General features: G+C 39.1%; 1 long non-coding RNA gene across 2 annotated transcripts; it reads right to left on the bottom strand.

Annotated features, from left to right (window-relative positions):
• Nucleotides 1–1,167: 1,167 nt before the first annotated feature.
• Nucleotides 1,168–4,746, bottom strand: LOC111264326 (uncharacterized). 2 transcript variants are annotated; one of them, XR_002682813.2, is made up of 2 exons: nucleotides 4,195–4,746; nucleotides 1,168–1,367 (listed from the first exon to the last, which is right to left on the bottom strand). It is a non-coding gene; the product is annotated as an uncharacterized LOC111264326 (long non-coding RNA). The 2 variants fall into 2 exon arrangements; XR_002682812.2 differs by having other exon boundaries at nucleotides 4,297–4,746.
• Nucleotides 4,747–24,589: the final 19,843 nt, after the last annotated feature.

The following is a 24,589-nucleotide window of genomic DNA, read 5'->3' as shown; positions in this document are numbered from 1 at the left end:
GCGTATGTTTAAGAACTGGACGCAGTTCCAATAAGCTGTGCGTTGGAACGTGGACCCACGAAGAAACGTTACAGAAAAGCTATTTGAACCACACTTTGTTATCGGATAGTGTATTCACACGCCCCTACAACACAATAACCTATAGAGAGAGAATTAGAGGTACCAAGGAGGCAAGTGTTGCAAAGCGGGTCATCATAACGTTTGGAGCGGGACATCAGCCGCGATTCACTTGAGTCGGCCTTCACACAGAGAGAGATAGATGGAGGGAGAAATGGGAAGAGTTCATAGGGGTGAAGAAGAGAGTGAAGGAAAGCGGTTATTTTATCGAGACAAATGATTACACAACAGCGAAGCTGATTGTCACGACACGTTCCCCAACTATTTAGGTTGACATATTCATGGCATCTTCTTAGCTGACGTCAAGTGTGAAGCAACAGCGGCATCAAGTTAATGACATATAAATAGCCAATGCTGCGAGTGTCTAGTATTACTAATACGATTGTTTTTTTTAAAATATTATGTCATCTATCTGTCTATTTCTTCAACAAACGATAGTCTTTTACATCGGAGAATTCGTTGTTGACGTTGTACACCTTCAAGCAACTATATTTCTGATCAAATTATCGTATTATAACATAGTATGAGTCTGCGCAGTAACCTGTCTGAGCTTCGTTTCAAGATGTTTTTTTAAACCGGTAAAGTCTACGACGATGAACAAAAATTTTATAAATGGTAAAATAAACTTTTTGCCATAAAATTACCGGACGATAATTTATTCTTTTGGATATAGCATACATCATGCACAAAGCATGAGAATAAAAGAGCTATTATTAATGTATTTCGAATGTGACTTCTAAATTAACATTAAGGCTATGACCTCACATGGCTAGTTTGTGTGACCTGTAAAGGGTATATCTAGGCTAGAATACAAAATAACTGGAAATCGATATAAAGATGATTTTTTTTCTACGCACATCAAGAACCCTTTACCGATGGTATTTTACGAGAATATTTTTCTCTTACAGCTATAAAGTTGAAAAAACTTATCGTACTGCACAATCTGTGCCTTCCGCCTTGTAATATAATATTTTAATATATTTTTTTGATAGCGAGAAATAATACGAAATCAAGCCACGGCTTTTGAGAAATAGCATACTCCGAAGCATCTATACCAAATTACCAGTTTATTAAATAATTCTCTATTTTAAGTTATATATGAAGAAGTTAATGTTTCTAGAAGCAAGCCGTCCATGGGATGCTGCCATGGTGATGGCGCAGTGGGGAGCGCTGTCGTATGATAATATGTGGGGCACATGGTGCTTTCGGTTCGAATCCGTGCGTAAACGTGGCGAGTTTTGTACTGCAAGCTAGCGGGTCCAATGACATGAATCACAGCGGTGTGTCAGACGTCAGGAACAATGTGGGGAAACATTGTTTCGCAGAAACAAATCGATCAATATTTTAAAAAATACTGAAAAGGAGTCATACTATGTGCGGTTATAGCCTGCTGTAATATTCAATATGTACATTGTATAATGTTTTGATTTGCGTTGGTGTTGGGCTATTGTTATTACTCAAAAAAAAAAACAGAAATAAAGACAAATATTCATCCTTTGTGAGTGCGAAACGATTTAATGGTCATTAATTGCTAGTGATCCTTATTATTATTTTTTTTTGTTCTTTGATCTATATTTTTCTTTGAGTTCGTTCTTAATTCTAAGATTTTTTAAGGTGTTTGGCTGGTTTTTTTTTTTGTTTAGAGGTTCGGATGTGAACCTGGTTCAAAGAGCCCTTTAAAGATTTCATGGCTACGAATATAGTATTATAATAAGAGAGTGAAGTAAGTAACTAATTAAATTACAGCTATTTATTTTTATATTTACAATATAAATTTTTCACAATTGCTAAAAGAGTGTTTTTATAGTACACAAGAGGTATACGCTCACAGTAATCTGCCGTACAAACGTTTAATTCGGTGTCGCTAATTTATGTCGTGTTTTTTTCAGGTAAGGCAGTTACTGTAACTATATGAAAAGATAAAATCAGTTAGTAGCGAAGATGACACTAATTTGTTTCTATTCTGACCTACAAATTCATTGCAGGTTACCCAATCCTCGAGGCACACCTATCATTAAACAGCTGCTGGACTGGCAGAAGTCAACGTTGCTACATCATCCCCGCATCAATAATATACTAACATCATATAAATCTGATAAAACTTTTACAAATATACCTACAATTTAATTAAATGTGTACATTTAATTGCTAGACTCATAATCGTGAGGTCCCGAATTCCCAGCCGATAGTTAGTGAGTGAATTTTTCAAATGATCCTAATTCTAATCTGAGCTCACCGCACGGTTTACACCGACGCCATACTTATTTCAATACAGTCCTTGCTCGTAATGTACCCGGGACCTATCTTGAAAGTTTCATTGGAAAAAATAAGCTGCTTATATACGGTACTGGTCTGTAGTATTGGTTGAAGAAAGTCCGGGTGGGGTACGAGTTGAATTAGTAATAATAATTGAATAACTTTAAAAATGTAAGTGTTTTATTTTTTCTATTTGACACTAAACATATCGATATTCTTTTCGTTTTCGCTATATTTTTAAATTATTATTATTACTGTAAAAACGATTAGATATTTAAGCTTCAGCAAAACTTTGCCAACGGTTAACTTCGTGGCTATTGAGCGATTGTTTCGTGATTTCGTTATGCCCTTGTACAACCATGGTATATATATATTAAGGTGCAAAATTGTCCGAATATCTACTTGCATCTACATGTAACTATAATTGCTGATGAAGATGATAACATTTTTCAAAGTGGAATGAATCGTGGTATAAGTCGAATCGTTTAAACTGCACGAAATAGCATATACTAAATTTAACTTAAGTGTTGAAAAACGAGGTTTAATCTATAATCTTTTATAAGTTCGTTTATTTACTTCAAGGCATTATCTTGCCAATGACATCAACAATATCCAAATACTGTACATTTTGGTCTGAGATGGGCTAACTAATTAAGAATTCAACCCTGTCCTGAAATCTAATCAAGTAAAAGTTGTGATAACAAACTTGATAAGATATGTATAAACAATGTAGCCAATCGATTATCCAACTTTGTACAAAATACGCAGGACTATATAAAGTAAACAATATAAAGCTCCGAAAGATTTTTTTCAATTGGAGCAATGTCGAAAGCCGACACGACTGCTTGATACTCTTTTGCGTACATAGAGAAGCAACAATCTATAGAGCTTCACGTATGTAAAAATACTGCACTCGTATAATCCAATTATTTCGGTAATCTCAAAGTAAGCGTAGCCTCTTCAACACAAGCATACAGGTCCACTTACTTAACGGTATCAGGCCTTAGAGACTATTTTTGGGGATCAGTTGACGTAGGTACCGTGTTAATTTAAGACCCACCTGCTGGAGCATACCGTATATTTTCACTAGTTAAGTTTAAACTAAATACTCTGAAACGTGTTTCGTCGAGCGTACACTGTCAGCACAGGCTTTCGAGCTTTTCTTCATGAGTTGTCTTTAAAACTATACTCGAATGAAATGCTCAATATGTGTAATAAGCGACATTCCCGGCAGTTATACTAATTCATTGTTCAGAAGGTATCCGTTCTCAGATAACCCTTTAATAGTAAACGTGCATCAAGCGACATCGATAGGTGTACACAAGATAAAGTACTGGCTAGACACGCTGCATGCGGTAAGGCCCAGCGGAAGCGAAATTTTGCCGCGTAAAATTCTGGACAAAAAAAAAAACAGTTTAAATCTTTACTCTTGGTCGGCCTACGCCTTCATTCGAGCAATAGCAGGTGGAAGCATACCCGTCACTATGGACAACCTAGCAAGACTGATCTGAACGTAAGTACTTCATTTGGTTTGCGTAACTGTACGTTCTTCATTGCGTGTCCTGCGGAAACAGATATCGGCCATATATTTACTAGAGTTTAGTTTACTTTAAAAATCATCGCTGAAATTTATTTACTAACACGCTATTCAAACGATTAGAATCGACATGGGATAAATAACCTAAGAGATAATGGCGCGCTTCATGTCGGTCTCCTTTAACGTTATTGCTTAACTCTGTTCGCATTAAGCAGATCTGATAATAATCGATTTTAAATCTGATTAAATAAATCGATCGGCTGGCTAATCAGCATTGGCATCACCTGTTTATTCAACGACAGAGTGAAACGTTCGATGATCTTGTAGGTCTATCGTTCCTTCAGCATTGCGGACATTGTCAACGTTTCCATCGGAAGTCAGCTTACCGAGTAGATACTAGTCGTCCATCTTCGGGCAGAAAGAAGCGAACGTATCGTTTGATGTCGGATGTGCACTATTTCAGTAGTCGCTGCTGACACTATGGTGCCCCCCACTGACTACCTGCGGTTTCCAGCGTAGTCTTGCACGAATTTGCGTCTCTACACGGTTAGACGATTTGTCTAGACTCGAAAGTTTTCGAAGCCAAGGGGCAACGGTGAACGAAACAACGCACGCCGGCACAAAGCGTGAAGATTGCGCGATTAAACTAAGCGAATGATGGCTAGGCAGACAGAAACAGCATCTATTCATCAATTGCGGTGCTCGCCTTCCCGAAAAATTAGCTATACCCTATTCCAGACGAAAGGGAACATCTATTGTCAGGCGAGCAATGATAGCGTAGACGGAGATGTCTCGTCTAGAGTATATCATAGGACTTAATCCTCGTTCGAATTGATTTCTTATTATGAGTCACGTTGATGCTAGCAAAGTCTGCCCGCCTGTGGTAAATTTCGTCAGAACGGACGTGTGTGCCCGATAAACGAAACCACCTAATCCCACATTATCTACGAGGAAGTCGCAATTCACAATTGGTGATGCGTTATCACCGCATCCAGTCGTTTCTGGTTGCACGTGGATATATTTTGCGGGCATAGAATATTTTGTAGGGGCTTTATGAGTTGTGTTGGAACACATTAGAAACGAATTCATATTTTGTCCCAAAATCGATATTTTTTTTAAGATTTTTCTAATAAATATACAATCTCGATGGATAATATATTAAGAAAATGTAAATGTTTTCATAGGCGGCCGATCACGTTGGAAAGAAAAGGTGCCTTATAAACATCTAGTTATTTTGCCCCTTTACCGAGGTCAAGAAACTGTTGAAGAAAGCCAACACGTACGTTCGTCGTACGGGGCGAGCTCTGTGTTTGAGAGGACTGCTTAAAAGTAATTTGTGAAGTTTAATCACGGCATTTAAAACTGGTAGATGCATTTGTCCTGATCGGTCGTCCCAGGTCCATGAAGGCCTCTTAAGAGAAAAAAGGCGGCATGCAAACAATTCGTGAACTGACTGAGAGAATGAATTCCAATTATCTAGTTACCGTAACACATTGTGAATCTATTGAACTTACTGAAAAATTAGGAGCTTAGACGAGCCATGAATTGAGTGAAGGACACAAGAGAGTATGGCCTTTCATTTCCTTGAACATACCGCCCGAAAGCAGGCAAAACGCAATTACAAAGTCCGCTTACTACACAGAATTCCTATCGGTAGCGAGAAGTAGCATACCGATGTCAATACGAAATCAAGAGAAGGACTGATAGCTTCAAGAGATACGACTAAGTCCAAAGCTAGGACAGATCTTCACCTTAAGAAAGCTTATTTTCGCTTGATGGGACCGCAGGAGCCCTATGTGCGGCTAAATGCGTGAGAAAAATAAGATGATCTACATGTATATGTATCTGTTCGCGAAACACCTAACAGAAAAGACCCGATAGACAAGATTCTTTTTCACCACAATGCCATAGCCCTTAAGGCAAAGGCCGTTAAAGCCGTCCCGCAACAACCTGAGTAGGAAGTTTTTGTGCCCCCGATATTTTCCAAAGTTCGAGTTGAAGGCTTACATTTTCCAATCACTGGCAGACAAAGTTTGTATCAAAAAAATTGACACTGAACAGAGTATGAAAAATTGACTCTTTACTTGGAATCTTTGGTGCCTGCGAAGGCAACCAACAGGGATGTAAATAAAAATATCAAACTACAATAGTCCGTTAAAGTCTAATTCTTGCTTATTTGTCTATTATTAGGAATAAATAACGGCTCACTTAGCGCAAAAATACTTAGCTTCTAAGTAGCATCAGGTGCTTTCTTTGAAAGCCACAACCTGAATCACCAAGTAGAAATCCTGTTATGCGAAAGATTCGAAAAATGCGAATTCGCAAAAGGACTTCATTTGTTTGCCCGAAGGCCGACCGGACCGGACCGGTCCGGTCCTATAAAGGCCTCGTTGTCGAGAAATTTGCTCTACGTTGTTCGATCCGAAAAAACGGTCTAAATTTTATTGCACATTTGCGGCGCAATGGAATAGAATGTTACTATAAATGCTGCAACAGCGGAAGAACACCGACCGTCATATTAATATGCCAGCTCAAAATAGTTATCAGTCTGACAATACACGCTCGTAACAACTAATTCAATTATCAACTCGAATTTTGTACTCAGGATTTATATCCGCTGAAAGCCGACAGTCATCGATTAGTAAATAAAAGTGAGAAAACTTTTGTGAATTTGTTAAAAATCGGTCGTTGTAATCATAGTATTTTTTTTAGATGGCTTTCTCAGAGAAAGGAAGAATTTACGCGATCTGGGAATGATGGTTAACGAGCAAATACATTTTTAAAAACGGAATGATTAACAGAGTGAATAGTAGGCAATGTAAAATTGTAAATATTTCGTATTTTAGCACCGAGAGCCCTTGTGCAACTAAATAATGGTCGAGGCTTTTGAGGTTTTTCATTTATGACGATATGGGTCGTTATTCACAAAGTGGCATTTTAAGCCCCAAAAGCAAGATAGAAAACTTTGTTCGGGGCATCTGCTCGCACATCGGGCAAAAACGATCCGGCCTGTTTCTGCAGCCAACACGCTTCAACTAAGTTAGATTTAGAATTATTTTAATGGACCATCATACAGCCGAATAATGGGATAATTGGCCTCATTTTTAGGCAATGAAAGATGCTTGAATATGCTAAGTTAAGTTGGACGGAAGATAATAGCAGTGATGATGTTTATGTAAGTAGCTGAAACATGAATGATATGTAGTCATAATGCTTCAATTTATTTTCGATACGACACGAACGCACTCACATAAGGCACTTTGACTACTACCGACATGGGGCTGACAATAACAAAGGTCTTGTATTAGTCAACAACAGAAACTATGCGGAATGGGGAAAATCAGCCTAATGCGAATTTATAAAAAGTCTAAATGGCTGCTAGTACATCAACTAGAGTAACAAACATCCGTCCGAATTTTATCGAGCGACGTGGAACGTTGGCAAAGCATTGCGGCAACTCCTAAGAACCGAGACACATAGTATTTCTATGAATTTTTTTTTTTTTTAATACGAGGCAATGATCGACTCATATTCACAATAATAATCATAATAAATTCATTCCCGCCACTATTTACGATGTGAATGTGTGATGTAACTTCATGCAATGCATGTAACTTCATAGATAAATATTTTTGCCAATAAGGCTAATACGAATGTAGTACTTTGGAAAAACACCCCGCAAAAACAATAATGTACTATTGAATTATGTGTGTTTTTGTTGATATGACTTCTTCCGTAACACAGATGTCTAACGGCAATACGAAACGTAGCTAAGAGGCCCAACCGCACATAAAGTATGAGCACTTTCCTGTGCAAAGGACGAATAGCTAAAGAATATCTAAAAACAAATAGGTTAAATTTTAGATAGCCACATCATCACTGCGTTACCATATTAGCCCTAGCTTCTTGCAATGTTGTTATTCTTTCTAACGGTGAAAACAAGAAGCCAGTTATACGCGAACGGTAGCGGACGCCAATCACATGTTGTAAGCACTATGTCAGAAGATTATGAGACACGTCGCGTTGTCTGTATAACAGTTACTCATTAATACTACTTTATGCCATTGTTGCTTACATGATTTAGATACGTAATTTTTTACGCTATAAACTTAAATCGCGTCGCTGTAACAAACTTTTCAAGAAAAGTCTCACTATCTTTGTATGAAACATTTCGTCTAGTGTGAAGGACACTGAAGTTTTGCGAGGAGGTAGAAAAGTTTCGTATCGGTTTTGAAGCGGAACTATCGCAGAGTCAGAAGCCACAGGCAACGTATGACAAAAATATCACAAACGAGTCCGCACGCCGTTTGTTACACTGATACGTTTTTAATCCGCTAGTAACTCTACAAAATGTCTTTTTAGCAGACGATTAAGGCATTGCACACATACATACACAGTGAAGTTTATAAAGAGCTGTATTCAAAAATCTTCATCAACTTTTGCCCATATTTGTCATATCGTCACAGAACCTGCCTCTTTTTTTCATCTTTTTTCTGCGTTCCATTATTAATAACAGTAGCAGCAGTATCCTAAAGGCTAAAATGGTCGAGACGGTTTCCCTTTTTTTCTTGTCGTGACGCGTAACGCTTCATAAGCCCTCAGCAGCGGCATCAACAGAGGTCTCACGCTGACTTTTAACTCATTCGCAGCTCACCGTTGAACGCACGTTCGATTCTATGACTTACTACCGATGAGCGTATCATTAAGTGAGCGGGTGCGACACCTCTTGCCCACCCACGCATCAATGATTATCACTCATTATCGGTGTCATTAGAGTTCGCACATTTCCGTTATTCCAATTATATACATGCTCAGAGACGCCGGGGAGGAAGGTAAGCTCTTTGAGAATCGCTACGGCAGGCTTCCTTAGTCCTCTTGCTTGTTTTCGACCTTTTTGGAGAAATCGAAACATTACTACGCGGGTAGCAAGCGAACCCTATTGGTTACTTGTAACTAAAGATTACATCCTCCAGAATGATAACTTGCGTCGTCACCATTGTGTTTATAGCAATGTATAGTCGGACGTGAATGACAGCGTGGAAAAGCGATTAGCTACGTCATGATAAGCCTTGTGTCACACTAGGAAGGCATCGATCGCTTCGGATAACTTTTGAAGAAAATGTATGGTGTTCCACGCGTAGTTTGCATGTGTATACTTCGCTGCTACATAATTTTATATATCGACAAGTTAGACAATGCTGTACATCCGCCACGTAGCTAAAACGGCTGGACAGCGTAAAAGCACACAAGTATATACTACTTCACCCTCGACGACGTTTTCTCATCGTTCAACCAACGTGAATATTCCGTCTCGCCCGGCATATTTCAGGTCTGGTGCTACGAAGTTCACGCAACTTCCTTTAGTATTTCTTTGGTCGTATACAAAAACTTTACAGTCCTATCAAAGGCAATTTAGGGTTTTTTTAGGACAGTGATACCGCCTAACTCTAGGCTTAGGCTCATCTCGCAACGCTTTCCTCTCTTTTTTTTGCTCTATATTGGTGTAGACCGCCAAAGCTACAACAACTTTGTATAACAATTTACCTTCTGGCTGCGGGTCGCTCTGTATCGAGTAGTGTTGAGGGACAATGAAAAACGTGTTTTCGTCAGCCGTTTATTAAACTAATGTAATTTTGAGTAAAATTTCATGGGTTCAGCATGCTTGACAATAGTTGAGCGTTTACGGCCTAGCATATGGGCCAGCTCGCAAGTTGTTTGCCATCTGAGGCCCTCAACGATTTCGGATAGCTCATCGGGGTCAGGTAAATCCTCTAGATCATCCTTCATATCTGGTCTCTGAACTAGGCGAACCATTTTCGAGCAGCCCTGTGAAATCCTTACTATACATGGCGCAGATTTTTCCGGGCAGCTTTTTGGCCCAGGCAAAGGGTCACATAGGATCCGTGTTGAAAATGCATTTTTTTGCTTGAAATATTCGTATTCGGTTTCAAAACTTGAAATAAAATTCTGTTAAGTGTACAGTAAACTATGATTGAACCTATAAAAAAGAAAAGCACCGATCCACAAGTGGAGTAACCAAGAGAATTTTGTGATATATTTAATTTATCGTGCAAATTATCACGATATATATTAGACAAAAACAAAAACAATTTATCATCTACGATTGGATCATTTTTTAGGCATTTGGGACAAGGAAAAGTTATGATAGTTGGACGACAAAGGCGTGCTATATTTTAACATTACCTATTATGGCCAGTGCGCTGGATGTTTGCTTCATTCAAGAATGCTTATTACGAGAACAATATATTAAATAAAAAGGTCTTATAATCTTCATTAGTGATAATTAAATTGTAAAGCGCAGAGCCAGTAATAATACTGAAAGTTAAATTATTTCAATAGTTCCTTCAAACTTTCTAAATAATTTTGATAAATAGACCAATGGAAAATTGTTATCTGCTTTTAAGTTTAAAGAATAGTGAAATATATGATATGTTGAAACCTTTGCAATCCACAATCTAATTTTCATTAACAAGGTTTATTTTTATAAACTTTTTATATTAACTACTCCATTTGATCGACACGGTAGCTTACATAACCAAGCTTCTACTTTCGAAAAGGTCGCTGCTTCAAGTCCCGCAAACGTATAATCTAAACGAGGAAAACACGTTTTTTTTTAGATATGGTGCAATATTTAAAAAAAGTCTTAAATAAAGACTCGTTTAAAAAATATAATAGTGTTACATATAGGTCTAATTATGATGTAGAGAAAAGCGGCAATAGGAAAGAAAAACAAGACCGAGGAAGTGTTTGTTTACTTTACTTTGTGGCTGTGAAACATCAGTCGATCAGTTCGCAGCTATTAAACGACTTACGTGCTTCGTGTATTGACGAGAACCTCACTAAATTCAGCATTAACTGAACGCACTTTTAGAATCGTTGACCAAACTTATGAAGTATCCAAAGTCAACTAGCTCTCTTCGAGTTCTATGAGAAGCCTTCCGAAACCTACTCACATGTCTGCTGTCTTTTGCAAATGGTTGAGGGACGACAGCTGAAACTAGCCTACTTCGACGGCTCTTAGGGCTCTACTGTGGGTGTCTTAGTGTGAAACAGCAATATTTTATATTTCAGCCTACTCATGCTTAGGACTTGGCACAAGGTGTATGCTTGACTATCGTCTTCAATGGGACATTTATTACCAGATGTAAAAGAATAAGGGCTATATGAGCTGTTCTCTTTTCCTCTACCAAAGTGTTGTTTAAGTTAATATTATCAAACTTTCAGCGTTATTAGGATACACTCGGGTTGGAAATTTGCTTCAATTTAAAATGCTGAATTTTTTTCTATTAAATTTCAAATGGAAGTATAATTTCGGACAACAGGATACTTTTGCTCGCATCTTATGGAACGTTTGTTGATTGATTAGAAGTATATCTCTACCACAGTTAGACTAGTTTTACGGTTGCATTTTCCAAGGCAGACTGAGAGCATCTTTTGGTTTGTAAAGGTTACAATACTAAGTAATATGGTATTACAACGTTTTGTGTAGTATATATATATATGACAAAAATAGACTGACTAAAAACCCGAAAGCCTTGAAGAGAGTGTCACAAAGAGTTATGGCACAGGACATTACTAGAGAAGAGCTCCAGAGAGCGCTTCATGAGGCCTTTCCAATGGCCTGTATCTTTACCACACATTCCAGAAACCGGTGAAGCCAATATACTGATGCAATACAGGCATCGCTGACACTAAAAGAGCATTTCTACAGATTCGCAGGACTTTTAAGAGTCAGAGGAAGTATAATTAATGAAGTCCAGGTTGGCGAGCCATCCTGAGACGTTTCATCGCGAACAGTAAGAAAAAATGATGGAGAGAGCCACTCGAAGAGCTTAACAAATACCCATGGAACCGCCCAAACAAAATCATCAGAAGCAAAATGATAAGCGCCCGCACGGTTGAAATTCTCAAGGAGTAAAAAATTCACATTCCGCCTAAGCTATTCGCTGAGCGGCATTTGAAGAGGCAAGATCTGATTCAGGAGAGACACCCATCGCACCGAATCGGGAAAGGCTCCAAGTTCAAGCGGCATACCGCGCGAAGCGGTCAGAATTCTCTTCAGCAAGTTCCCGGTGGTAGCTGTGAACCTAGTGCAGAGTTCTCAAGGAAAGCAAAGAAAGGCCCCAAAGAAAAGTGAGGAGATCTCACTCAATCTAGAGAAAAAAGTACGGCCAATCAATCTTATCTAAATTATCAACAGGCCAGGACAGTAAATCGTACAGGATACTAGGGAGTTTATTTGGACAAATATTTAATAGTAGTTTAAATATTAAAAGGGCTACAACTCTCCAAAGCATACATGAACCAAGATGTACCGACTGCAGCAGGCTGTTGATATCGGTTACGGAATCAGTCGCCTTGTTTGGAACTTCGAGGTGGATGAAGGAACCATCTAACACGAAAAGGAAGAGATAGCCACTTTGCAAGACCCAGAAAATGGTTACGCTCTGGATTACACACACATGTCGTATGGTTAGCGCCTCTGCAACGCTAGTTCTAGCTAAGATACCACCCTGGGATCTGAAATAAAAACGCCTGTGGAACAGAGGCGTCAGGCTGGCGGAAACAAAACAAGCATAAACGGATATTACTACAGATAAGTGGGAACGAAAATGGACGGCCATATCAAGAGGCAACCCTAGATCACTCATCAGAGACCTAGTCCCGAATATCAAGAAACGGCCGGACCGCTCGCGAAGCGAAAACCAATCGCTTCCTTACCCCAGTCATAGACACGGCAACTTTCAAAGCTACATTCTTAAAATCAACATTGCCCCGTTGAAAACTTGTTTCCATTGTTATCTAGGGGGCAAATAACCACCCAGCTCACACCTTATGGACACATGCCCGGCACTTGAAAAAACCAGAAAGGCAGGAAAAACCAAATGAAAGTCTAAAGAATCCGAGGTTGCGACTTAAAGAGCAAAATTATATTAGCAATGCGGAAAGAAGGCATACAAAAATTTGTAGACCTCATATACAACACCATAGGTGGCTGGAAGGGTGACTCAACGACCACAACAAAGGTATTAGAGATACGTAAAGAGTGAGATGAACTTATAGTATTAAGAGAGCTAGACTTGACGCAGATTATGCAACTACAAATATGACATAATGCGTCAGGATAGAATATATGCGTCAAATACTCGATTTTTTTTTGTCTATTTATTATATCCCTTCTAAGCCCATTATAGCTTACTTTTATAATTTACTTCTATAGTCTATCTTCAACACTTACTCTCCCTCCTTTTACCCGAATCATAATTCTACCAAGACGGAGATACTGTGCTGAATACAGCGAGGATTGCATAACTAAAGGAACTGTATGAAGGCTGTTCACTAAATTCAAAGATAAATTTTTGGAGCCTGAGCTATGCAGCTCGCGCCCCCTCTTGGTCCGACACGCGAAGCCGATGAGAATTTCAGAGGGTAAACAACTTGTCGGTTGGTCGAGGAGATAAGCTGCGAACAATCGACATGTCGGACCTATGGGTTTTATGAAAAAAAAAAAAAAATTAGCAGCTTGAATACCCTATAAGCTGAGGCCCGGATGATCAATTAATTGAAGTTGTTGATTCCCTATAAACTGAATAGCATAAGGAAATATATGTTTTTACATTGTCTTCCACTACTTCGTGCGACACTCAGCGACACGCCGCCGCAATGACCGATTGGGTGTTAACAGTTTTACGAACCTGTCGAAATAGATTACAAAACGAGCATCTGAATAAAGACGTATTTATCGAAGATCGCCTTCTTCCTTCAGTAGCGCATAGGCTGATAACTACTAGAGGCCGTAGAGCCATCCAGGGTCACTAACCTTGCAGGTACCTTGTATGGTATATTTGCTGCGGTAAGCTTAGTTACCAGTTGCCATTTGATCGCAGGACACAAAAAGCAAAGCTCACGAGTTTTTTTGCTATTCTGGTCTCTGGACAATGCAAGTTCGTTCGCCTCAGCTGTCGAACCAAATTAATTCAAGAAACTTACGTAGTCTAAATATGTATGCTGTTTATCTGGCTATTAGCATGTCTTTTCCTTACATAAGCTAAGAAGTAATATCTATTCAACTACTGTTGAGCTAAAAATTGTTATAGCGATGTCTATAGATTCGAATTGTTTTAGCTGATGTCTTAGCAAAAAATACTCGACGGTCCGTATAACCCCATCTCGGATCCGTGTAATTCAATGGCATGGATGCCTTTCACTGATATTTTCCAAAAAAGCAATAGGCTATTAATCTCGCGTAGCAACAGTTATTTTAAATAATCGCGGGTGGCTTAAAAATAGCACCAAATCTTGGTTCCTATTCTCCTATCAGCCCTGCCACAAACATTGAAGCTATCAGGATTTCGGCAACAAAGGAAATATTTCAATGATATTAGAACGCTAATGCCGATAACGGTTACCATTACTCCAAAACGGACCTTTTAATCCATCGAGGTTAGATCGACTAAGGAGGTCATATATGCGGTAGTGCGCAAACTTTGCTTATACATTCAACGGTTGGCTTCGCGGCGAGATAATTAACGATTGATTGCCGTTTCTTCGTCGATATGTATTAAATGAGGTCTTACACACATTTTGTTTCACAGAGGGTTGCCATTGTGTTATCGTGCTCTGGTACGGTACCTTTCATCGTAACAGCCGAAATAACGGCTTGGGTCACCAACTAGAAAGGGAAGAAACTTTTGTACAAAAAAAATTAAATTATTTTTAAAGTTCGGTGAAAGTTTTAAAACGAATTTTTCTTGAATCACGGTTCTTTGCCTTACGTTTGGCGATTGCTCTACGGGTTCATGTGCGAGAATTCATATAGACACGAATGATCTTAGAATTATCCAAGCAATTATGGATTTCGGATGCAAACCAGCTAAATATGATTTGGTATTTGGGATTTCCGTCCATTGAAAAAGTTCGTCGTAAACCCTAGCCATGTGGAAGCGAGAAATGGGTTATCTTCCACACCTCAATGAAGGTGTAGAAGGTCTAGTTAGCATGTAAGAGGTTACTCAGTGATAGCTATGGTGACTGCACCTGCGGTATTTATCCTTGGCCAAAGATTAATATGTTGCCTACGTTGGTTGTGTAAAAAAGGACAATTAGACTGTTAAATACTGTTACTGTAGAAATAAACGAGACTCGGCATAAAGACTTCTAGAGACTCTTAGAGAACAGTTCTAAGAGATCAGTGTTCGAGTCGATCTTTAGTCAACAACAGCGACGAGAATGATGCTTCGTCGCCATCCGTCTGCCGGTGCTGGTTCTAAGGGCTTGGCGGCATCTCGCAGACTCCTATAACATTTCATATTTACAGGCGTGTTTACTTAGCGTTTACTGTATAGTTTTAGTGGTGTCAAAGGATTTCGATATATCACATGTTTGCTCGTTACCTCTCGAAGGCATCCGCCATCACCTACTATAAATACCGAACGGGGATACTCCGGTGTACTCACTTTAGCGAACATGTGACTACACATTCTGCTTAGGCAAATGTGTACTTGAGGTGCCGCTCATACTGAGGAACCTGAACATTTCCGTTTACAAACTGAATTTTTCGGATTAAGTCGGCTTTGCTCCAGCTAGGGAATATTTATTCACGTAGCCCATGTGCGGGTAGTAGCATAGACACGAATTTCATCATTAAACGACTAGATATTAGTTGGGTAATATTTGAGACTTCAATAGATTTAACAAGATCGCTAGTTTTATGTATAACAGCAAGAAGCCGATATTATTACCCTTGGGGTGCAATATATAATAAATAAATAAAGATCTCTAGCTTGTTCTTAGACAATTCAGACGGCTGGCTCAGGACGCTGAACACATTGTGCTTAGGCTGCTAGTCAAGCTATGCTGGGATTGCGGGGAAGTGTACCCAGGTCAGTTACAATTGACCCTAAAGAAGACTGCAGCAGTGCGAAAAATGTCTTCATGTTTGGTTTCCAAATAGATGGTGCCCTTATATCTAATTGGACTGCTTAGTATCGAAGGACCTTGGCTTAGACCTGAAATGTAGCTGGCCAAAAAAGAATTGACGTTCGTATCACCTAGCACTCGAAAAGTCAACACCTTAACCTGAAAATTGAACTATCTAGGCGCTACTAGGGACTACATGATACCTTAGATACGTAGTTTCTAAAGAAGATTTCATCCATCGTAAGGGATAGGTATGTTGAAGATGATTAAAATTTAAGAACAACTTTATTTAGCCTATAATGAGCATTGGTTTATGACAGATAATAAAGAACGTCGCCTGCGTGAACAGCCAGGAAAAAGGGTAGACATTGAAACCCATCAATTCGTCTCTATTCGAATGTTTCTGCTGGCAAGATGGTGCACTAAAAGATGATAGAAAAATTCCGTTTTATCCAAGTCGAAGTTATCGAATGCTGAACTTATCAAACTTTGTTGCTAGAATTGTTGTTTGGAGGCCTTACTTCCTTACGACAATAATGCAAGCTTTATACACAAAGTGTCGTACGTTTGATGTCGTGACTGAAGAGAAGTTGCAACATTTTATATCGTAAATAGCCTTCTCGTTTGATTCGTATACTATTCATGATTCTACGAAGATGAAGTGATCGTACAATATTTTCGGATCAATTCTGGGTCGAAGCTGTCATCGGACCGTTTTTCTTTTATTCACAATTATAGAAATATACTGAAAGGCTCTTCTTGATCGAAATTGAATGAGCTTAATTTCGAAAATATATATAGATGACTCGAGCGCCATCTGTTGCTTTTTAGCAGACTGCGTCTGAAACCAACAGCCTACATGTCCTATGTCTGTCGTAAGTAAATGATATAGTCCAAACATTTATGCTATACGTAGATGTCCTCAAGAAGTAATCAGTATAATAAAAGAGATAATTAATTACACGTGATTTACCAAAACCCCGAACAGCCTAGTTAGTGGCATAGCATGATATTCATATTTACGAATTCGATTATTATATGAACTAAATAACCCATAATATATTATAGAGTTTTGCATAGAGAGGACTGCAATAAGAAAAAAGCCGTATTTCTTTCATTGCCATTGGTACTTCTTACTCTCGAAATAATGATATTGGAAAAACTCTGTGTTAAGTGATGCTACCGAAAACACATAATCTACACATGAGCAAAACTCTCCTTTGGCAAAAAAAAAAAAAAAGAAATACGACCAGTGTTCGTAGAGACGCTAATTACACGTTTTTTTGCGTTTTATATTCTGTATTCACGCCGTTAGGCATCACCTTAAACGGCTGACTTTTGCCAGCATAAAAGAATGCCTGTTTACGCTTGGATTTGAACCTAGGCCACCACGTATCCTTAAGTTTAACAGACAGTACGTTATCACGTACGGTACAATGTACGCGTGAATGTAACTGAGCTTTTTCATCTTTTGGAAAAAGTGGGGTTACTTGATTGTATCGTTAATTGTATCTTGTGTTATGACTGTTTTTTGGCAACGAGCCGTTATTTTATTTAGCTATGAACAAGGCGATCAGCTAGATTCGAATTGTTTAGATACAAGTTTTAACTGCATGACCAACGATGCCAAAGAATTTTAGAATAGTGCAAAACAATTTGTCCTCTGTGCACTACAAGGGATGTTGGCTTCAGATGAATATGGGAAATGCTAGCCAAAGTCCGAAGACCAGCAAAATACTCGCTGTTCCAAACATACACATTGTTAATATTCACCGCTTACTGCATCTCATCTGAATATCATTCTTGTACCGATATACACCGTTCGACTATTCGAAAAATGCTTGGAAGAATCGTGTGCTCAGACCTGCAACGGTAAACATTTTAGAAGTACTGCCAACGCAATGTCCACTTCCTTTATCTGGCTACCGCCGTGCCTATGTCACACAGATCCTATGGTTGCCCTTTACGTATGGCTCGCACGTCGACGTCTCCGGCAGTTCGGAAAATGTGCTTCAAGAAACCTTTCCGATACGCTTGCAAGTGAGCATGCATTATCTTCCATGTAGAGGTATGCTCTAAAGGTCCATTGTTTAGGCTTCGCCCCGACCATCTGCTCGCCGGCGAAAACTTACCAGTGCAGCCACCGTTCTGACCGTCAACCAGCTCCAAGCCGCGGGAAGTCTCGGAGAGCATGAGGGCGTGGTCATAATCACCCGGGTCGCTCGAGTCCAAACCCAATTGATCTAGGCTTCTACAATGGAGTTACCGTAAACTGCGATGACAAAGTGGAACCGCTTCCATAACGATCAAAGAATCGACGATTTGGCGATCGTTGAGCAGCGGCCTCGATCGCACGTTCATCAGAGACATAAGGGGAGCTGCGCTTGGTTTAGGTCGAAAGCAGCGAAAATATACTGCCTGGGGAGCAAAGAACTCATATGGCAAAGGAAGATCGCTCATTCTACGTATCCATGAATGCACATACATACACAACACATAATCTGCCATTGATTTGAAGCACACGAGCGACTAAGGATTTTCGTACTTGTCAACAAAGTGCTTTTTGAATTGTATTGTAGGGTGATAGATGTTGCAGCCAATCACTCAACAATGACCAAATCCACACTTCCAATTTAATTTATCAACGAACCCGCTTGAAAAGTGTTTGCCTACGGTTTTCATAACGTATTATGCCCCCATTGAGTACTAATTCAGGGCAGAGACCAAACCGAAGCTAGATCAGACATCGGTCTTCACCGCGTGCCGTTGACTGGGAGACGGATACGAAACCCTTTGGCGAAAAAATGGTTTTCAGTGGGACAACACCGAGAAGCAGAAACGAATACCGCCAACAATACGATGACGCACAGCGCCGCACACCATTGAACACGTCTACACCGTGAATAAATTGTGCGATTTGGTGCTCCATCTACGCAAATGGGTATCATAACTGTAGAAATGCTCACAGCAGATTAGAACTGCTCTTATCATCACGGCTGTCCAGTTTCTACATTCTGGATCTTACCCAAACACGATATATTTTGTCTCATCATATGTGTCACAACGCACCGCGTAATGACCGGCTTGGTTGTTATGTATATGAAGCCCACAGCAGTGTAGAACACTATTGAGCTGACGAGATGCGTCCGTCGGACCAGGAAGTAGACAGTTGTTTTTGGGGACATGAAAAGAGGACTTGATTGCCTTACTGGAGCAAGAATAACAGCAGTTGCCGGGACGGTCGTTAGTGAACCTGTGGTTACGTACCGCACGTTGAAAGTGTAGGCCGCATAAACGATAGATTACGTTCAGTAACTACAACATTGTTGAATTGACACTGGAGCATTATCTATTCAAACGCATCGTTATTAGGCCTAAGGGAGACGCTTGCAGAAATTCACACTTTTGCTATGATCGCAATGTTGTACTACTCCCTCTGCTGTCTGTCGAAAGCTGTTACCCTAAGAATGGCCATGTGCGAAAACATCAGTTTACAGTAAGATTACGTTTTCGAAGCGCTGCACATAAACAGTAGTTTGTTAATCTTATTTGTAAATACCATATAATCGCATGAACGCATATACTATAGCATTTTGTTAAACTTTCTGTTAAATAAACCGTATTATTCTGGAGCGTATTCCCAACGGAAGGGGCCCATACTGAATCTTATAGTGTTTGTTTGTTAATAGTTTAGCCAAACAATAAGAAAATACGACTATACTCTACGTACACTATTAGATGAGTAGAACCGGGTTGTGACAAACGTTTTGTGCGATCTTTTTGCACATAAACTTGCATAGCCTGACAGTAAAAGGGTAGTCGGTATTGAAGCAGGCAGGATGACAGCCTAAATTTGAATAGAGCCCGCCAACAGATAGCAACTCGTTTTTACAGTACAACTATACGAGTGAAACTTATGTATAATAACACGTATTGATCATCTTACGGATTTAATCGGTAAGATATGATACTAAACTGTACAGATCTACATAGGTATAAGGCAAAGGTACGATGCAACCTGCATATTTTCCTCCGTACAATATCCTATGAACGTTCCTACACTTCAGTTTTAAGATTCAAGTATCTCAAAGTTCCTGCGAATCAATTATTTTAGTTATTTGTATTTTTCAATGTTTGCTTGATTCTATGCAAATATATCATTGGCTAGCTGTCGCCTGTAAGGACGTGAACGAGAGGTTTTGCGTCGACCATATTCTCTAGACCCCTGACCAATGGATTACCACCTTCTCTAGTTATCGATAGATTAAATTATTAATAGTATATATGATGATGATGATAATAATAAAGAATGTTTCAAGTTAGCCTAGATTTCTTTTCGACTAATCTAACATAATACTAAAGTAACTTTTATAGCCGCTCTCGAAATGTTATTAATAATGTCGTCTTGCCCGTATCATATAATCTAAACATAGTGATTGTTTATGCCTTTTTGCTTTCATAGTTTTTAGAGGGTCCAGTAAGTTCCCCAGATTTAGATCGAGAAGTATCGAATCATAGCAAAAAAACAAAACAGGAAGCTAACTGTGCGTGCACTTTCCATTATTTCAGTCCATATTTCCAGTAGCTAAAACAGGCCGATATGAACCTATCGCTTCGTTGACACTATATCTCTGCAATGTACGCAAATGTACAGTATGTAAGTACAGGCTCTGAACAACAGCATCCTCTTATGTCTATTTTGGCATAGGTCCCCCTAAATTTCAATAGTACAAAAATTACTATCACGTTTTCGGTGTTTTTTCGTTTTCGAAAATTTTTATCGGCGAAAGATAGATGTTTGCCTTTCTCGAACCCACTGTTGACACGAACCTATACATTGTGCATGAACGGTTGCCTCTAGTGAAATGGTTATGGGTTATTGAGGTACGATAGTGATTCAAATAATCCCTCTATTTCGAGCTTATTGGCTTTAAATGGCAGAGGAGTTAGCACTTATTAACACTGAAGTCTTTTTTAAGTCGAATACTTCTTATCTCAAGTACTACCTGTACAAAGGTAATTGTTTCATTTTTGTCAAACATTGCTATTTGAATACACCTAGTTGAAATCGCTGGTTATGGATCCAACTTTTTCAAGATAAATCTCAGTTCATTTTAGAAGGTCAAGGGTTCGTTTGGCACTTTGTGTTATATCATTTGTGTTTAGCTTTTCGAAAGATATAAATCGTCTTATGTGCGCTTTCTTTTTAATTAAATTTAACGTAGGAGATACACATTCGATCCTTTCGTTATATCTCGATGTGATTAAAATGTAGCAGTTATGATTCCGATACCTCTGCGTAACGTAGCGAAGGGCAACAACATGCACGATAGGGTTAGTTCCGACAATGGGTTTTAGTCTTTTTTGCTCGCGTATTTGGAACGCGTTCGCCCGGCCACCATGTCGACGGCGTACCCTCGCTAACGGAACCACGTGAAAACATGCCATTTTTGCTCTATATGAATTACTGCGGTGTGAATTTTAACTGGAGGGAAAATTTGCTGCTTACAATTAGGTGAGGTCTTATTCAAATGTTCAGCCGACACTTCTAGCAGACGAAAATGTGAAACCGCAATGCGGGTCTATGAAGGAATAACGCTGTCGCAACATGGCAGCACGACCCTAAGACAATCAACTGTCGTTAAGACCTACAGTCACCGAGACGACGTCGACTGAACAAAGAAGCCGAGATGCTCATCATACTTCGTATAGTAGAGACTATCCTAGCTGGGTAAAACCTTATCATTTTGCAGTCTCTCTTCGGCCGTGGTTCGTTGAAATCTGGCGCGTCGGTTTTTACCACCTGGCACAGCCACTAATCTCATACTGGCATCCCTCTTAAGGCGGCGCACACGATGCCTGGTTCTAGTCCTGGAACTAGACCAAGGCTTGGAGTAAACTTAAACGAGAAGATAAGCAGCTCCGCTTGTTTTCTGTGAGAGGGTCAGCCGGCAGCTGGTCAACGGCGCTAGCGTCAAAGTAAACGGATCCGTATAGCGGTAACTGCGTTGCGACATACGTGTGAACTAAAAAGGAAATCAAAGCTGACGGTGCGACATCATCAAAGCCGTCCTTCTCGTGCGTCTGTATATTGGATAGATAAGAAGGTGGAAGAAAGCAGTATCAATTTAGTGCATTATTTTTGTAGTTTGATTCTTCAATACGATTAATAAAAAGCCAGCCATGATGGCCATTACGATTTATAGACAGGTGAAGGCCCAAGAGTTTATACATCCACGAACTAGGAAGCTAGCATGCATTTGTTTAAAGATTTCAATAAGTTCGAGCACTTACGTGGCCTGTAATAAAATATTAACAAACAAAATAATCAATGATAGTGCTTCATGCCAGTGACAAAAGTACAGATCTCGTTAATAAGGGGATTGGCACATATGACATCAATGGTTTTAGGTAATACCCCGGTGAATTTTCTGATTCATCTAAAATATTTGTAGAAAAGACATGTACATTCAAGTCAAGTGGTTCGGATCCGTATGCAAAATAGAAAACTAGAACGGTCTCTTCACTTCAAAAACCCTAGGTATAATTAAAACATATACTTAACTTCATTGTTTTCCAGAAATTATATCTTTTTACAATATGATCACTGACAAAATCTTCAGAGGGCTTGATTATCCTTGACTTATTATATTAGCTTCTGTTATTTGTGAAATTATGAAAAAAAAAAATGAAAAAAAAAGTTCCTGAATATTTTATTAAAAGCAAATAAATATAATAATAATAATAAAATTACAATTCAACTGACGACAATTTTCAAGATCTATTCGTTGTGATCCACGATATTTCAACGTTTAGGGGGCTGTCTACTTTCTCAGGAGAAGTTGTCGGCCCGGACGACAGAGCATAAACTGTTGTTAGAAGACGCCTGGCTGATTCCGTCTACCTTTAGCCTGGGCTTGTTGCGTTACGGTATAGACAGAAACAGAAATTATGTTTAGGATGACCTTGTCCGATCTTTTCTAGATACTAGACGCTCGGTCAATGCGAGACTAGCAAATGAGACAGACTGAGAATGACATAACATTACCCAAGAAGACTTTGCGTAGAGAAAGCCGAGGATTGAGAATTGTAATAACTTGAATCTGATAACGTACGTTAGCCTAGCTAAAAATGTTCGATGTTTTTAATTGTATCTACATACAGGCACGTAACATACAATTCTTCTTTCGAGGATACACGTATTCGTACTCAAAAAAACTGTTTTCACTACAAAACGTAATACAGTTGTACCAACGAATAAAAAAGACTGTCCCGGATGATGTCTGCGCGACGTGAACCTGGGTTTCTAACTGACGAAAGCTGTATAGCATATGCCATATACGTAGATGAGAAACTGTGGCGTAAATAATTTTTGAGATGGGATACGGGTACAAAGATAAATGAACAGGGGTTTAACCTGTATACCATTATATTATGTCTTTGAGCATTTTAGCGGATATTCAATAAAACGCGTAAAAATAACGATTGTACCAAATGAACCTTCGATTATTTTTTCTATGTTCAAAGGTACTTGTGTTCGAACAAATACATACCATCATCCTTTCCGTAGTAAAAATTCAGCGTCGAATTTCTCAGGGAGAAGATTGTTTTTACGTGTAACTTACGGAGGCCAGAAGTGGTTAATTAATTATTTGAAAGTTAAAAAGAACGTATCATAAACTATAGTATATTGATAAACAGACAATAATTTAATATGAATAATTACACAAATCTCTGCCGAAAGTCTCGATTTTGGCCCCCTAATTTGATGTCAGTATCCACTAAAAGAGCCGCATTATCACTATTTGAATTTTTTCCATTATCAGAATACAAAGTTATGATATGAAATAAATACATCTAGTATGAATGTACAATCTGGCCGGCTTGCATTGATTTAAATTATAATATATATATATATTGCCTGGTTGGTTACATGCCCAAAATCTAGTTATCACTAGATTATGCAGTACCACGAGATTGACAGGGGGTGTAGTTTCCTTAAGAAGTAGCTTTGCAACTTCGGAGAAGCACGATTATACTTTCTACAGCTCTATAAAGGCTGTGGCGAAACTTAAAAGGTCAACGTCCGAAATATTTGCACGGTATCCTAGCGTGAAGTGCAATCAGGGAGTATTACTTGCTGTTAGTTTTAGAACTACATCGTCTAGGTCTGGTCCTAGTTGATTTCTAGGCCGGCATCCGTTATGTGCTGCTGGAGGGGGGCCATCGTCCGCTGAATTTCGAAGCGACTTACCCCATAGATCGCGAGATCATATATATGAGAGATAGACCACAGTTAAACATCGAGAACATGCAAACACTGATATTTTAAAATATGGACCGTTGAACTTGCACTATTGATGGATCGCTCTATTTTCATAGTATTGCTAGGCAGACTTATCTAGCCTATGTGGGAAAAACAATCCAGACAATATCATGTGTGTTTATAAACGAGCCAGTCGTAACTCGTATTTCTCGCGGCTTGGAATCTGTGCCATAAAGCAAATTGCTTTTACCATAGAAAATTTTCTGCTTCTGGGGTGTACATTGTTGCTACTATGTGTCGTCTTCAAACTGCAACAGTAAACTATTAATAAGCAACAAAAATAAACTTCATTTTACGCACTGGTTAAACCTTACATGTTTGACTGTTACTGACGGAAGACAAGCAAAATTCTGGGAAAGCTAAAAGCCTTCGCCTTGACCATAACAGCAGGCCTAAGTAGGGCTAAAATAGCC

The sequence above is a fragment of the Varroa jacobsoni genome, unplaced genomic scaffold, assembly GCF_002532875.2.
Source record: "Varroa jacobsoni isolate VJ856 unplaced genomic scaffold, vjacob_1.0 scaffold_847, whole genome shotgun sequence".
Taxonomy (NCBI): Eukaryota; Metazoa; Arthropoda; class Arachnida; order Mesostigmata; family Varroidae; genus Varroa; species Varroa jacobsoni.
Note: the sequence above shows the minus strand (reverse complement) of the source record. Positions and strands in the feature narration are given on the sequence as shown.